Source organism: Leopardus geoffroyi, chromosome E2 (genome assembly GCF_018350155.1).
Source record: "Leopardus geoffroyi isolate Oge1 chromosome E2, O.geoffroyi_Oge1_pat1.0, whole genome shotgun sequence".
Lineage (NCBI taxonomy): Eukaryota > Metazoa > Chordata > Mammalia > Carnivora > Felidae > Leopardus > Leopardus geoffroyi.
Genome location: NC_059335.1, coordinates 24,121,423 through 24,136,695, shown reverse-complemented (window position 1 = coordinate 24,136,695; position 15,273 = coordinate 24,121,423).

Below are 15,273 nucleotides of genomic sequence, written 5' to 3'. Positions count from 1 at the left end.
GCGCACTGCCTTGCCGCCCTTCCTACCCTCTTCTGTGGGCCTCTCATCTGCGTTTGGCTCCGGAGACTCCGTTCTGCTAATCCTCTGGCGTTTTTCTGGGTTATTTAGGCAGGTGTAGGTGGAATCTAAGTGATCAGCAGGATGCGCAGTGAGCCCAGTGTCCTCCTACGCCGTCATCTTCCCTCCAACTGAACCACCTTCTTTACTCATTGGCTTTTTATGGTCTGCTAAACACAGACTTCTTATGTAAATACCCATAAGTCCCATAAGTTAAATGACCTTTCCTCCCAGTACCAAATTCCTGAGAGACGAGTATGACTGGGTTAATTCATCTGTTTTTAATAAAAACATCTACACAATATATTACTAGCCATAAATGGACTGTATTTGGATTATGTTTCTATCCTTGAATTAGGAAAATATGGCTGGAGTGGGAAAAGGGCTGTCACATGGAAACAGTACTTTCTACAGCACCATTGCTCAGAGGAGCTGTAAGTAGACAGATTACAAAGATCAAGCATAGAATAGGTGCTCTGTAAGTAGCAGGTAAATATTATTAATATTTATCAGGAATCATAATAGTGTCAGCTTTATAGAAATTAATAGAATTTTTCTACATTTTTATGTATATCCCATTAATTAAGGTACAGTTTAATATCATTTTCAGGTATATAATATAGTGCCTCAAACTTCCATACAACACCCAGTGCTCATCATAAGTGCACTCCTTAATCTCCATCACCTATTTAAACCACCCCAACCCACCCATCTCCTCTCCAGTAACCATCGTTTTGTTGTCTATAAGAGTCTGTTTCTTGGAGGGAGAAGTTAAGATGGTGAAGTCGGAGGACTCTGGGCTTTCCTCATCCTTCAAACACAGCTGTATTAGGTTAGGTCGCTTGGAACACCCACGAAATTGATTTGCAGAGTGGCAGAATAATATCCACAATGGGAGAGAAACAGCTTGGCAGGTGAGAGGTGTGTGGACGTGCATTGAGGGGAGAGACAAAAGAGAGAGACAGAGAGAAGAGTTGAGAAAGTGGGACAAGGAGTTAGTAAAAGAGGAAAACCTCTCTGGACAACAGACTGGGGAGCAAGAAGTACTAAGTGTCACTAGTGTTTTTTTTCTTTCTTTTTGTTTGTTTAACAGCATTTGGAACTCAAACTCTGAGATTTTGAAAGTGCACCACAACTTTCCCAGGGTGGAGCTGTAATGCATGCTCCTGGGGAGGAGGGAGCTGGTCCCAGATTGTAGAGGTCTCCAGGGCACACTGGAAGAGAACATTCCCTTTCATAGAGTACTTTTGGAAGAAGGCATATTGCTTCCCCAAGGACAAAAGACCCTGCAGGTGTCAGTACATGGCCTTTCATCAACAGGGAACAAGGTGTACCCAAAGGGAATATAACCCTTGCTGCTTTTAGTGGTGCTACAACACATATTCCACACACTGTGCAGGTGTGGGACTGTTTATCAGGGACAGGATTTCAGACACAGCATGGAAAGTCTCTGCTCCTGAGGAAGAGAGCAGATCTGTGCAGTACGGCGTCCTTTAAGATTTCAGGTTTTGAACCCCGGCCACACGCCAAAGAAAAACTGAGAAGAGTTGTGGCTCAGGGCCAGCTGACTGCATTTGCTATTATTTGAGGATCTGAACAGTGAGGGGGAGTGAAATCCCCAGTCCTGGGATGAGAAATTTGGGTTTCACCATTTTCCCGCCACACGAACACAGTGGGACTTCAGAGAGAAACACAACAACCCCCAAATGAGTCTGGACCAACTTACACTAAAACCCCCTACCCCACACACCCTGTCTGGTGACTGCTTATTTACTGGGGCAAGACTGACTCTGAGCCAATGCAGTGGGCCTATCCTCCAAAAGACCAGTACAGTCAGAATCTGCATACATCAAGTGCACTGAAAATTGAGTGCTTCAAAACAACAGGAGCATTTATTTTCCTTTTTTTTTTTTTTTCATTCTTCTTCCTTTTTTCCTTGCTTTTGGAATCAGGCTCCTTCCTTCTTGCTTTTTTTTTTTTTTCCATTTTCTTCTCTCTCTCTCTTTGATCAGACTTTTTTATTTTTTTTTTTAATTTTTTTTAATGTTTGTTTATGTTTGAGAGAGAGAGACAGAGACAGAGTGTGAGTGGGAGAGGGGCAGAGTGAGAGGGAGACAGAATGTTAAGTAGGCTCCATCTGTCAGCACAGAGCCTGACATGGGGCTGTAACTCACAGACTGTGAGATCATGACCTGAGCTGAAGTCAGATGCTTAATGTACTGAGCCACCCAGGAGCCCCTATTCTTTTCTTTTTAATTCTTTTTTTCTTTTCTTCATTTTTCTCCTTTATTTTTCTTTGGAATCACTTTATAGATTTTGATTCTCTGTTTTTTTGTCTCCATTTCCTTTTCTCATTTTGGGACATCAGGCTTTCCTCCCCCTTTCCAAGATTTCTTCAACAAACGAACAAATCAAAGCACACCTAGTTAATGTCCAAACACCACCACTGCAAGCAAGGAGTAGTTCTACAGAAGACTGACCAGTGGGAAAGAGCAGCTAAAATGCAACAGCAGAGTGCACAAAGCATACACCAGAAACACTTCCTGAAGTGTAATGTTCTAGAGAGTGTATGACCCCTTTTTAATATAGCAGTATTATCAAGTGCAGGAAAAATAACAAGCTTTAAAAACACACAAAAGACAGAAACTTAGCCAAAATGATAAGATGGAGGAATTCTCCCCAAAAGAAAGGTCAAGAAGAAATCACAGCCATGGGCATGCTCAAAACAGATATAAGCAATATATATGAAAAAAAAATTAGAACAAAAGTCATAAGACTACTAGCTTGGCTTGAAAGCAGCATAGAAGACACCAGAGAAACCATTGCTACAGAGATAAAAAACCTAGGAACTACTTAGAATGAATTAAAAATGCTATCACTAAGATGAAAATAAACTAGATACAGTGATGACAATGACTGAAGAAGCAGAAGAGAATAGGTGAGATTGAAGATAAAAATGTGGAAAATAATAAGGCTTAAAAAATAAGGAAAGGAAATTGCTAGATCATGAAGAGAGAGAACTGATTCCATGAAATGAAACAATATTCATATCATAGGTGTCCCAGAAGAGGAAGAGAGGGAATAAGAGAGAGAAGGTTTATTTTAACAAATTATAGCTGAGAACTTCTCTAATCTGGAGAAGGAAACAGGCATTCAAGCCCAAGAGGCACAGAGAACTCCATTCAAAATCAACAAAAAACAGGTCAACACTGTGATATATATAGTGAAACCTACAAAATAAAAAAATAAAGTGAGAATTCTGTAAAAGATCCTTAACCTACAATGTAGACACATAATTTTAACAGCAGACCTGTGTCCTGAAACTTGGCAGGCCAGGAGGGAGTGGCAGGAAATATTCAATGCCCTGAATGGGAAAAGTATGCAGCCAAGAATTCTTTATCCAGCAAGGCTGTCATTGAGAATAAAAGGAGAGATAAAAACTTTCCCATACAAACAAAAACTAATGGAGTTCGTGACCACTAAGCCAGACCCACAAGAAAGTTTAAGGGGGACTCTTTGAGTAGAGAATGAGAGAAAAAAGTCCAAGGCAACAAAGACTACAAAGGACCAGAGAACATCACCAGAAACATCAACTCTACAGGTAACACAATGGTACTAAATTCGTATCTTTCAAAAATCACTTTGAACATAAATGGACTAAATGCTCCAATCAAAAGACATAGGGTATCAGAATTGATTAAAAAAAAAAAAAAAAAAAACAAGATCCGTCTACATGCCACCTACAAAAGATTCATTTTAGACCTGAGGACACCTGCAGATTGAAAGAGACGGAATGGAGAAACATCTACCATGCTAATGGATGTCAAAAGAAAGCTGGAGTGTCATACTTATAAAAGACAAAGAAGATTTTAAAACAAAGACTGTAATAAGAGATGAAGAATGGCCTCTATTATAATTGACAAGTATATACATAAAGATCTAACAAGTGTAAATATTTATACACCCAACTTGGAAACATCCAAATATATAAATCAATAACAAACATAAAGAAATTCATTCATTCTAATACCATAATAATAGGAGACTTTCACACTCCACTTACAACAATGGACAGATCATCTAAGCAGAGAATCAACAAGGAAACAATGGCCTTGAAAGACACAATGGATCAGATAGTAGATTGATAAACTCCTAGCCAGGCTTATCAAAAAGAAAAGAGAGAGTACCCAAGTAGATAAAATCATGAATGAAAGAGGAGTGATCACAACCAATGCCACAGAAATACAAAGAATTATAAGAGAATACTATGAAAAATGTATGCCAACAAACTGGGCAATCTGAAAGAAATGGAAAAATTCCTAGAAATTCCCACACTACCAAAACTGAGAGGAAGAAATAAAAAATTTGAATAGACCCATAAGCAGCAAGGAAATTGAATCAGTTATCAAAAATCTCCCAACAAACAAGAATCTTGGGCCAGATGAACTCCCAGGGAAATTCTACAAGACATTTAAAGAAGAGTTAATACTTATTGTTCTCAAATAGTTCAAAAAAATAGAAATGAATTGAAAGCTCCTAAACTTATTCTGTGAAGCCAGATTACCTTGATTCCAAAACTAGACAAAGTCCCCACTAAAAAGAATTATAGGCTAATACCCCTAATGAACCTGGATGCAAAAATTCTCAACAAGATACTAGTAAATAGAATTATTCACCACAATCAAGTTGTATTTATTCCTGGGCTGCAGGTCTGGTTTAGTATCTGCAAATCAATTAACTTGATACAACACATTTATAAGACTAAGGATAAGAACCATATGATCATCTCAATAGATGCTAAAAAGCATTTGACAAAATGTAGCATCCTTTCTTGATAAAAAATTCTCAATAAAGTAGGGACAGAAGGAACATACCTCAACATCATAAAGGTCAAATATGAAAGGCCCACAGCTAATATCATCCTAAATGGGGACAAAACTGAAAGCTTTCCTCATAAGGTCAGGAACATGACAGGGATGTCCACTCTCACCGCTGTTGCTCAACATAGTACTGGAAGTCCTAGCCTCAGCAATAAGAAACTGAAAAGAAATAAAAGGCATAAAAATTGGCCTTTTATTTTGTGAAGTCAAACTTTCACTCTTTGCAGATGACATGATGCTTTACAGGGAAAACATGAAAGACTCCACCACAACACTTCTTGAACTGATACGTGAATTTAGCAAAGTCACAGGATATAAAATCAATGTACAAAAATTGGTTGCATTTCTATACACCAAAAATGAAGCAGAAGAAAGAGAAATCAAGCAATCAATCCCACTTACAATTGCACTAAAATCTATAAGATACCTAGGAATAAACCTAAACTAAGAGGTAAAAGATCTGTACACTGAAATCTATAGAAAGCTTATGAAAGGAATTGAAGAAGACACAAAGAAATAAAAACAAAAACAGTCCATGCTTATAGATTGGAAAAACAGATGTTGCTAAAATGTCTATATCACCCAAAACAACCAACACATTCAATGCAGTCCCTATCAAAATAACCCCAGCATTCTTTCACAGAGCTAGAACAAACAACTCTAAAATTTGTATGGAACCACAAAAGACCCTGAAGAGCCAAAATAATGTTGAAAAAAAAAAAAAAACAAAGCTGGAGGCATCAAAATTCTGGACATCAAGCTGTATAACAAAGCTGTAAGACAGTGTGGTACTGGCACAAAAACAGACACATAGATGAATGTAAAAGAATAGAGAACCCAGAAATAGACCTACAAATGTATGGCCAACTAATGTCCAACAAAAGGGAAAGACTATCCAATGGAAAAAGTCTCTTCAGCTTCAGCAAATGGTGCTGAGAAAATTGGATAATGACATGCAGAAGAATGAAACTGGACCACTTTCTGACACCATACACAAACATAAATTTCAGTTGGATGAAAGACCTAAACTTGAGACTGGAAACCATTAAGATCCTACAGAAGAAAACAAGATACTGTTTTGTTGTTGTTCTTGTTGTTTTGTTTTTTGTTTTCTTTTTTAAAGAGGTGATACCTCTTTGACGTCGGCCACTGCAACTTCTTACTAGACATGTCTCCAGAAGCAAGAGATAAAAGCAAAATAAACTATTGGAATCTCATCAAGAATAAAAAAAAACCTTCTACATAGTGAAAGAAACAATCAACAAAACTAAAAAGAAATTAATGAAATAGGAGGAGATATTTGTAAATGACATACCAAATAAAAGGTTACTATCCATAATCCATAAAGAACTTATTAAAGTCAATACCCTTAAAAACAAATAACCCAAGGTATAAATAGGCAGAAAACATAAATAGACACTTTCCCGACATCCAGATGGCTAACAGACACATGAAAAGATGTTCAACATCACTCATCATCAGAAAAATACAAGTGAAAACCATAATGAGACACAGCCTCACTCCTGTGAGAATGGCTAAAATTAACAATTCAGGAAACAAGAAATGTTGGTGAGGATGCAGAGAAATGGAAACTCTTTTGCAGTGTTTGTGAGAACGCAAACTGATGCACCCACTCTAGAAAAAGTATGGGGGGGTTCTCAAAAAATGACAAATAGAAGTACAGTAAGACCCAGTAATTGCATTACTAGCTATTTATCCAAAGGATACAAAAATGCTGAATTGAAGAAGCCCATGCACCCCAGTGTTTATAGCAGTGCTATCAACAATAACCAAATCATAGAAAAAACCCAAATGTCCAATAACTGATGAATGGATAAAGAAGATGTGGTGTATATATATATATATATATATGTAATGGAATATTGTATATATATGTATATGTATATAATATACAAAAATATAATGGAATATTAGTGACCAAAAAGAATGAAATCTAGAGTGTCAGACAGAAAGACAAATATGATATAATTTCATTCATATGTGGAATTTAAGAAACAAAACAGATGAACTTAGGGGAAGCGAAGGACAATTAAGATAAAAACAGAAAGCAGGGTGCCTGGGTGGCTCAGTCGGTTAAGCATCTGACTTTGGCTCATGTCATGATCTCACGGTTCGTGGTTTTGAGCGCCGCATCAGGCTCCGTGCTGACAGCTTGGAGCCTGGAGCCTGCTTCAGATTCTGTGTCTCCCTCTCTCTCTGCCCCTCCCCCACTCGTGTGGTGTGTGTGTGTGTGTGCACTCGCTCTCTCTCTTTCTCAAAAATAAACATTAAAATTAAAAAAGATAAAAACAGAGAGACAAATTATAAGAGACTCAGAGAAAAGAGAACAATGCAGAGGTCAGTTAAGTACAGAGAACAAACAAGGTTGCTGGAGAGGAGGTGGGTGGAGGAATGGGCTAAATAGGTAATGGGCATTAAGGAGGGCACTGGTTTGAATGAGCACTGAATGTTACATGTAAGTGATGACTCACTAATTCTACTCCTAAAACCAATACTATGCTATATGTTAACTAATATGAATTTAAATTAAAATAAGATTTTTATATACATAATCATACCACAAATAAATAAATACAATTTTATTAGTTCCTTTAAAAAAAAAGGAATTCCTAGGATTCCAATTTTTAAAAATCAGATGGAAAGTAGTGTTTTTCTGGGTAAACCATAGAAATTAAGGAGGTCTGTGAATTTAATGACTTATCTACTTATTTTGCATTATTTTTAATTAGGAAATTTAAAATACTGTATATATTTAAAAATATAGGTTCTGATATAACCAATGTCAGCATTTAAAAGATATTTATCAGTTGCCATATTTTAATAATAGCAATAATATATTACTGATAAAATTAAAGAACTTACTGTTGCCATTTTCAGTCCTTTTTCCCTTCTACCTACTTGAACAAAACACCATTATCCTTATATATTCAGCTTGTATTCTCCCTGTCATGCTTTTATAATTTTATCACATTTATGTATATTCATAAATAATGTGTGGTAATATTTAAATGCTTTTATAATATGTTCATAAATCTTTCGCATTATAGGTAGTACTCCCTGATAATATTTCATTTAGCATATCCGGTTGTTTTTAGGTGTGACATAGCACTTCATGATATTTTTATTTGTGTTACCCTATTGATAGACATATATGATATCCAATATTTTACTTGCACCAGATAATCTTGTGTTGAACATTATTTCTCTGTGTGAATAGATTTTTTAATCTCTGTAGTGATATGGCCTGCTTTGGGAATGTGTACATTATTTATTTGTAATACAGTTAGTTTAATTTTTTTAATGTGTATTTTTGAGACAGAGACAGAGTGCGAGCAGGGGAGGTGCAGGGAGAGAGTGAGACACAGAATCCAAAGCAGGCTCTAGGCTCTGAGCTGTCAGCACAGAGCCCTACTCAAGGCTTGAACCCAAGGACCGCAAGACCATGACCTGAGCCTAAGTCAGACACTTAATCAACTGAGCCACCCATGCACCCTGAGTTAGTTTAATTTTAAATCCCCTAAGCCTAAAGTAGTACAGTAGATCCTATGGTGTGCCATCCAGATTCACCAGATCATTCAGAATGAGAAGACATTTATTCTCCTGAATGACAGAACTATTAACTGCTGGCAGTTAAAAACAGTTCCTTGCTCCAAACCACTCTTGCTTCATCCAAGTTTACATCTCCTCCCATTGGGGCAAGGGGAGTCCATGTATATTTAGTGGTTGATGGTAGGCTTATAAAGACCTACTCATAATTTGTTACATCTCTGAAAGGTCATCGCCAGGGACTAGCTGAGACTTTTTTGTGATTGCACATATTTTGACTTCTCCCTTTACTTAATATTATTCCCTTCACTCACAAGTCTTGTTACTGAGAACACTTCCTATAAACCACCTGCACATAAATCCTCATTTTCAGTCTGTTCTCCAGGAAACCCAACCTACTAAGTTAGGTGCCAATAGTGGTCTACAAAGATACATACTAAAATATCATATCAGATCTAGACTTCCCACTGGCTGTCTGGCTGGCTGGCAACTGGGATTCCATCTAAAGTGGCAGCTAGCATATAGCTAGCCCTTGGTGTATTATAGCAATGCCATTATTAAATATTTTACCAGTGGTGAACTGACTTGGGATATTTATTAATAAATAATAGGGCAATAACAGGAATTTTCGAAGTGCTCGGAGAAAGGAAATATTATAGGTGAGAACTGAGGAGTTGGAAAGTGTTCCCTGGGTCCCACTGGGTTTGAGATAGTCATATTTCTGAGAATGGATACCCTCGTTGGATTCAGCTTTGCCACCTATGATTCTAAATTCAGGGGGCTGTCTGGTTTAAGCCTGGGCAGGGATTCCTGCTTCTAGGAAATCCACTGAAGGAAAAAAAATCATGAAGTCATTGCCATGGTGACAGAAGGACCCTTAAAATTAAGAGATAAATTTTGCATGGTATATTCTTAGCAATTCACTGTCACATCCATCAGTTTTGAACTCAGCTCTGGAAAGAGGCTTTTCAAATTTAAGTAAACTCAAGACATTGCACTGTCATGGACTTGTGGACATCAGCCATCTTGACTCTGGATCGTATAATTTTTTGGATCCATAGAGTACACTATGCTTTTGTAGAGCATCACAAAGAGAAGCCTGAGCTCTGGAGTCAGATATTTGGTTTTTGAAGCTCATTTTTTATCTTATTTGCTAGACAATTTACTTAACCTCTCCTCATATACGTTGCATTAATCAAATTGGGGTAACAAAATCTCTCTTAGGGCTTGTTGTGAATATTAAAGAAATGAACACCAATCATTACTAGTAGTAGTATGGTTACCCATGCAATCTGTCCCAGCTCTAGTCACATAGAATTTCCTTTCATTCTTCAAGTGTTCCAGCACCTTCAGACAGACATACTACATTCTCTTACTCCATAATTCTTCCACCATTGTTCCCATGATAGACTCCTTCCTAGTTACAAATCTGATTATATGTCATCTCTCTCTGGAAAACCTTTGTCAACCCCATCAAACAAGGATAGTGACTCTTCCTACTTGAGAGAGCCTGCCTTCCACCATGCTACTTTTCTTTAGCCACTATTATAGCACTTACCCTACTGAAATGTTGTCGATCTCTTTTGTCCCTGAACCCCTCTCTGTCCCATTGAACTTAAAGGCTTGGACGATATCGTATCCATCTTTATATTATAAATTTGGAAGCTAAGCAGAGCTTGGTGTGTACTCAGATCATAGTGTTATGATCAATGAATCAATATCAACTTGTTATAGATATTTGAATCCTTTCAAAGTCAAGTTATTAAATAAAATGCTTCATTATTTTTGTTCTTGTGTTCTATTAGTGACTCTCTGAGCCTAAAATGATTTCGAGTTCACTTTGCTTTACACCAATGAGTCTGAGTTCTGATTTTAAAAAGTAATGATGAAACTCTGAGGTTCACTTATGGTTCTCTCATCTCCCCCTGCCTGACCCAGTGCCAGAATTTCATGGCTGGTCTCCTGCCTCTAGTCTTTTTCTATTTCATTATCCATACTCTTCAAAGGATTATTTTTCTTAGGTGTTGATTGTGTATTCTTTAGTCCAAAAGACTTCAAGTCTCCTTGGTGCTCATAGAATAAAACCTAACCTCATTACTGGCTCACCCAATCCACTTTCCAGACTTCTTATACCTCTATGGATCCCATAGTACTCCACTCTATTCACACAACACAATATATCTCAGCCAGGACTTTGTCATATACTTCGTTTTGGCAGAGCATGGTTAAAAGTACTCCAGACACAGTACTCTTAAATGACCTGTGTAGAGGTTGACATGATAAATCTTTAGAAATCTGGAGCATCTGGATGGTAAGAAAGTTCTCACTGTGTCATTTAAGGCACAGAGGGCTCAGATCAGCTCAGAGAAAACCAAGAAAAGCATGCACTGGATATACTTATTAGTTCATTCACTCATTAAACAGTTATTTTTTGACCACCTATAATGCTCCATGAACTAGGAACACAGTGTTGAGTAAGATGAGGTTTATGCTCTCATGAAACCTGTCTTCTACCAGACAATGGTAGAAGGTGAAATCAGAGAGACAAGCAGGGGCCTATCCCTTTCCCTGAGAGTGACAGGAAAACATTGACAGTTGTGAATAAGCAGTGAGGCTATATGATCTATTCTGTAAAAGACCACTCTGTCTGCTGAATGGAAGATAGGCTGCAGGAGTACAAGCATGGAAACAGGAAGCCAACATTGTAAGTTGTTCAAGCGAGAAATTATAGTGTTTAGATCAGGGAGACAATAAAGAAAGGATAAAGTGACAAGTTCAAGGTATAATTTGGGCGATGTAGTAAAATGTTGTTCTAATGATTTCAATGTGGGGAATTAGGAAAGAAAAAATCTAGAGTGACTTCTAAAGTTTTGACTTGAGAAAATGGTGGAACATCACAAGTTCCACTTCATATATAAAAGTTTCATATGAAACACTAAGGTGGAGATATTGAACAGATAAGATGGCTAGATATACCAGTCAGGATTCTAGCGTAGAGACCCAGGCTGAAGACATGAATTAGAATTCCATCAGTCTATACAAATATTTTTTTCCCCAGGGCTTCACATATTTATTTTATTTACTTCTCAGAGATATTTTGCAGAATAAGTTATTTCAATTGCATGGGTCAGAAATATCTCAAGGTCACAAAACTGATAAATGGTAGACCTGGAATTTTGCTTGAATTTATTGCATTCAGAAATTATGTACATGTTTTAAGTTAAATACTATTCAATTAAAGTTATCTGACATTCTGGTAAAGTGTCCTGGGATTTTGATTGCTACTGTAACATCACCCCCCTAACTCTCCCAATGAGGACTCGTATCTTTTTTTTTTTCCTCAGTAAAGTTTTTTTCTTTTCATTTTAGAAAACTTTAGCTGTTTTAAAAATATAATTTATTGTTAAATTGGCTTACATACAAAACCCACGGCTATCCCAACAAGTGCCCTTCTCAATGCCAATCACCCATTTTCCCTCTCCCCCAACCCCCATCCACCCTCAGTTTGTTCTCTGTATTTAATAGTCTCTTGTCGTTTCCCTCCCTCGCTCCATGTTTGTAACTATTTTATTCCCTTTCCCTTCCCCCATGGTCTTCTGTTAAGTTTCTCAAGATCCACATAGGAGTGAAAACATATGATATACGTCCTTCTCTGACTGATATATTTCACTCAACAGAATAACTTACAGTTCCATCCATGCTGCTGCAAATGGCATGATTTCATTCTTTCTCATTGCCAAGTAGTATTCCATTGTATATACAAGCCACATCTTCTTTATTTATTCATCAGTTGATAGATGTTTAGTCTCTTTCCATAATTTGGCTATTGTTGAAAGCACTGCTATAAACATTGGTGTACATATGCCCCTATGAATCAGCACTCCTGTATCCCTCGGGTAAATCCCTGGTAGTATTATTCCTGGGTCACAGGGTAGTTCTATTTTTAATTTTTTGAGGAACCTCCAGAGCGGCTGCATCAGTTTGCATTCCCATCAACAGTGAAAGAAGGTTCCCATTTCTCCACATCCTTGCCAGCATCTACAGTTTTGTGGGTTGTTCATTTTAACCACCCTGACCAGTGTGACATGGTATCTCAGTGTGGCTTTGATTTGTATTTCCCTGATGATGAGTGATGTTGAGCATCTTTTCATGTGTCTGTTGGCCATCTGGATGTCTTCTTTAGAGAAGTGTCTAAAAATGTCTTCTGCCCATTTCTTCACTGGATTGTTTTTCAGGTGTGGAGTTTGGTGAGTTTTTTATAGATTTTGGATACTAGCCCTTTCTCTGATATGTCATTTGCAAATATCTTTTCCCATTCTGTCAGTTGCCTTTTAGTTTTGTTGATTGTTTCCTTTTCAGTGCAGAAGCTTTTTATCTTCATGAGGTCCCAATAGTTCATTTTTGCTTTTAATTCACTTGCCTTTGGAGATGTGTCAAGCAAGAAATTGCTACAGCTGAAGTCAAAGTGGTTTTTTGGCCTGCTATCTCCTCTAGGGCTTTGATGGTTCCTGTCTCAGATTTAGGTCTTTCATCCATTTTGAGTTTATTTTGTGTGTGGTGTAAGAAAGTGGTCTAGTTTCATTCTTTTGCATGTTGCTGTCCAGTTCTCCCAGCACAATTTGTTAAAGAGACTTTTTGACATTTACAAAGTATTTGTAAAAGATTACTTGGCCATACATTTGTGGGTCCAATTCTGGGTTCTCTATTCTATTCCATTGGTCTATGTGTCTGTTTTTGTGGCAATACCATGCTGTCTTGATGATTACAGCTTTATAGTAGAGGCTAAAGTCTGGGATTGTGATGCCTCCCGCTTTGGTCTTCTTCAATATTACTTTGGCTATTCAGAGTCTTTTGTGGTTCTATACAAATTTTAGGATGGTTCTAACTTTGAGAAGAAGGCTGCTATGATTTTGATTGGTATTACATTGAATGTATACATTATTCTGAGTAGTATTGACATTTGAACAATATTTATTCTTCCAATCCATGAGCATGGAATGTTTTTCCATTTATGCGTGTCTTCTTCAATTTCCTTCATAAGCTTTGTATAGTTTTCAGCATACAGATCTTTTACATCTTTGGTTAGGTTTATTCTTAGGTATTTTATGGTTCTGGGTGCAATTGTAAATGGGATCAGTTTCTTTATTTCTCTTTCTGTTCCTTCATTATTGGTGTATAAAAATGTAACCAATATCTGTAAATTAATTTTGTAACCTGCAACTTTGCTGAATTTATGTATCAGTTCTGGCAGTCTATTGGTGGAGTGTTTCAAGTTTTCCATGTTGAGTATCATGTCGGTTGTGAAAAGTGAAAGTTTGACTTCTTCTTTGCCAATTTTGATGCTTTTATTTCATTTTGTTGTCTGATTGCTGATGGTAGGACTTCTGGCACTATGTTAAGCAACAGTGGTGAGAGTGGACATCCCTGTCGTGTTCCTTATCTCAGGGGGAAATCTCAGTTTTTCCCCATTGAAGATGATATTAATTGTGGGCTTTTCATTTATGGCTTTTATGGTGTTTATGTTTCTTCTATCCTGACTTTTGTGAGGGTTATTATTAAGAAAGGAAGCTGTATTTTGTCAAATGCTTTTTCTGCATCTATTGACAGGATCATATGGTTCTTATCCTTTCTTTTATTAATGTGGCGTATCACATTGGTTTATTTGCAAATATTGACCAGCCTGCAGTCCAGGAATGAATCTCACTTGATCATGGTGGATGATTCTTTATATGTGCTGTTAAATTCCATTTGCTAGTATCTGGTTGAGAATTTTTGCATCCACATTCATTAGGGATATTGGCCTGTAGTTCTCCTTTTTTGTGGGGTCTCTGTCTGGTTTGGGAATCAAAGTAATGCTGGATTCATAGAATGAGTCCAGAAGTTTTCCTTCCCTTTCTACTTTTTGGAACAGCTTGAGAAGCATAGGTATTATCTCTGCTTTAAATGTCTGGTAGAATTCCCCAGGGAAGCCATCTGGTCCAGGACTCTTATTTGTTGGGAGATTTTTGATGACTGATTCAATTTCTTCACTAGTTATGGGTTTGTTCAAATTTTCTATTTCTTCCCATTTGAGTTTCAGTGGTGTGTGAGTGGGAATTTGTCCATTTCTTCCAGGTTGTCCAGTTTGTTGGCATATAATTTCTCATACTATTCTTTGATAATTGCTTGTGTTTCTGAGGTATTGCTTGTGATAAATCCATTTTCATTTATGATTATATATATTTAGGTCCCCTCTCTTTTCTTTCTGAGAAGTCTGGCTAGCGGTTTATCAATTTTGTTTATTTTTTCAAAAAACCAACTTTTCATTTCATTCTTCTGTTCTACTGTGTGTTTTTTTTAATTTTATATTGCTTATTTCTGCTCTGATCTTTATCACTTATCTTCTGCTGTCGTTGGGGTTTCTTTGTTGTTCAGCTTCTAGTTCCTTTAGATGTGCTGTTAGATTTTGTATTTGGGATTTTTCTTATTTCTTGAGAAAGGCCTGAATTACAATGCATTTTCCTCTTAGGACTGCCTTTGCTGAATCTCAAAGGGTTTTGGACTGTGGTGTTTTCATTTTCATTTGTTTCCATATATTTTTAAATTTCATTAATTGCTTGGTTGACCCATTCATTCTTCAGTAGTATGTTCTTTAACCTCCATGCATTTTGAGGTTTTCCAAACTTCCCTGTCATTGATTTCAAGTTTCATAGCCTTGTGATCTGAAAGTTTATGCACACTCAATTCTTTTATATTGATCTCAATTCTTTTATATTTATTGAGGGCTGTT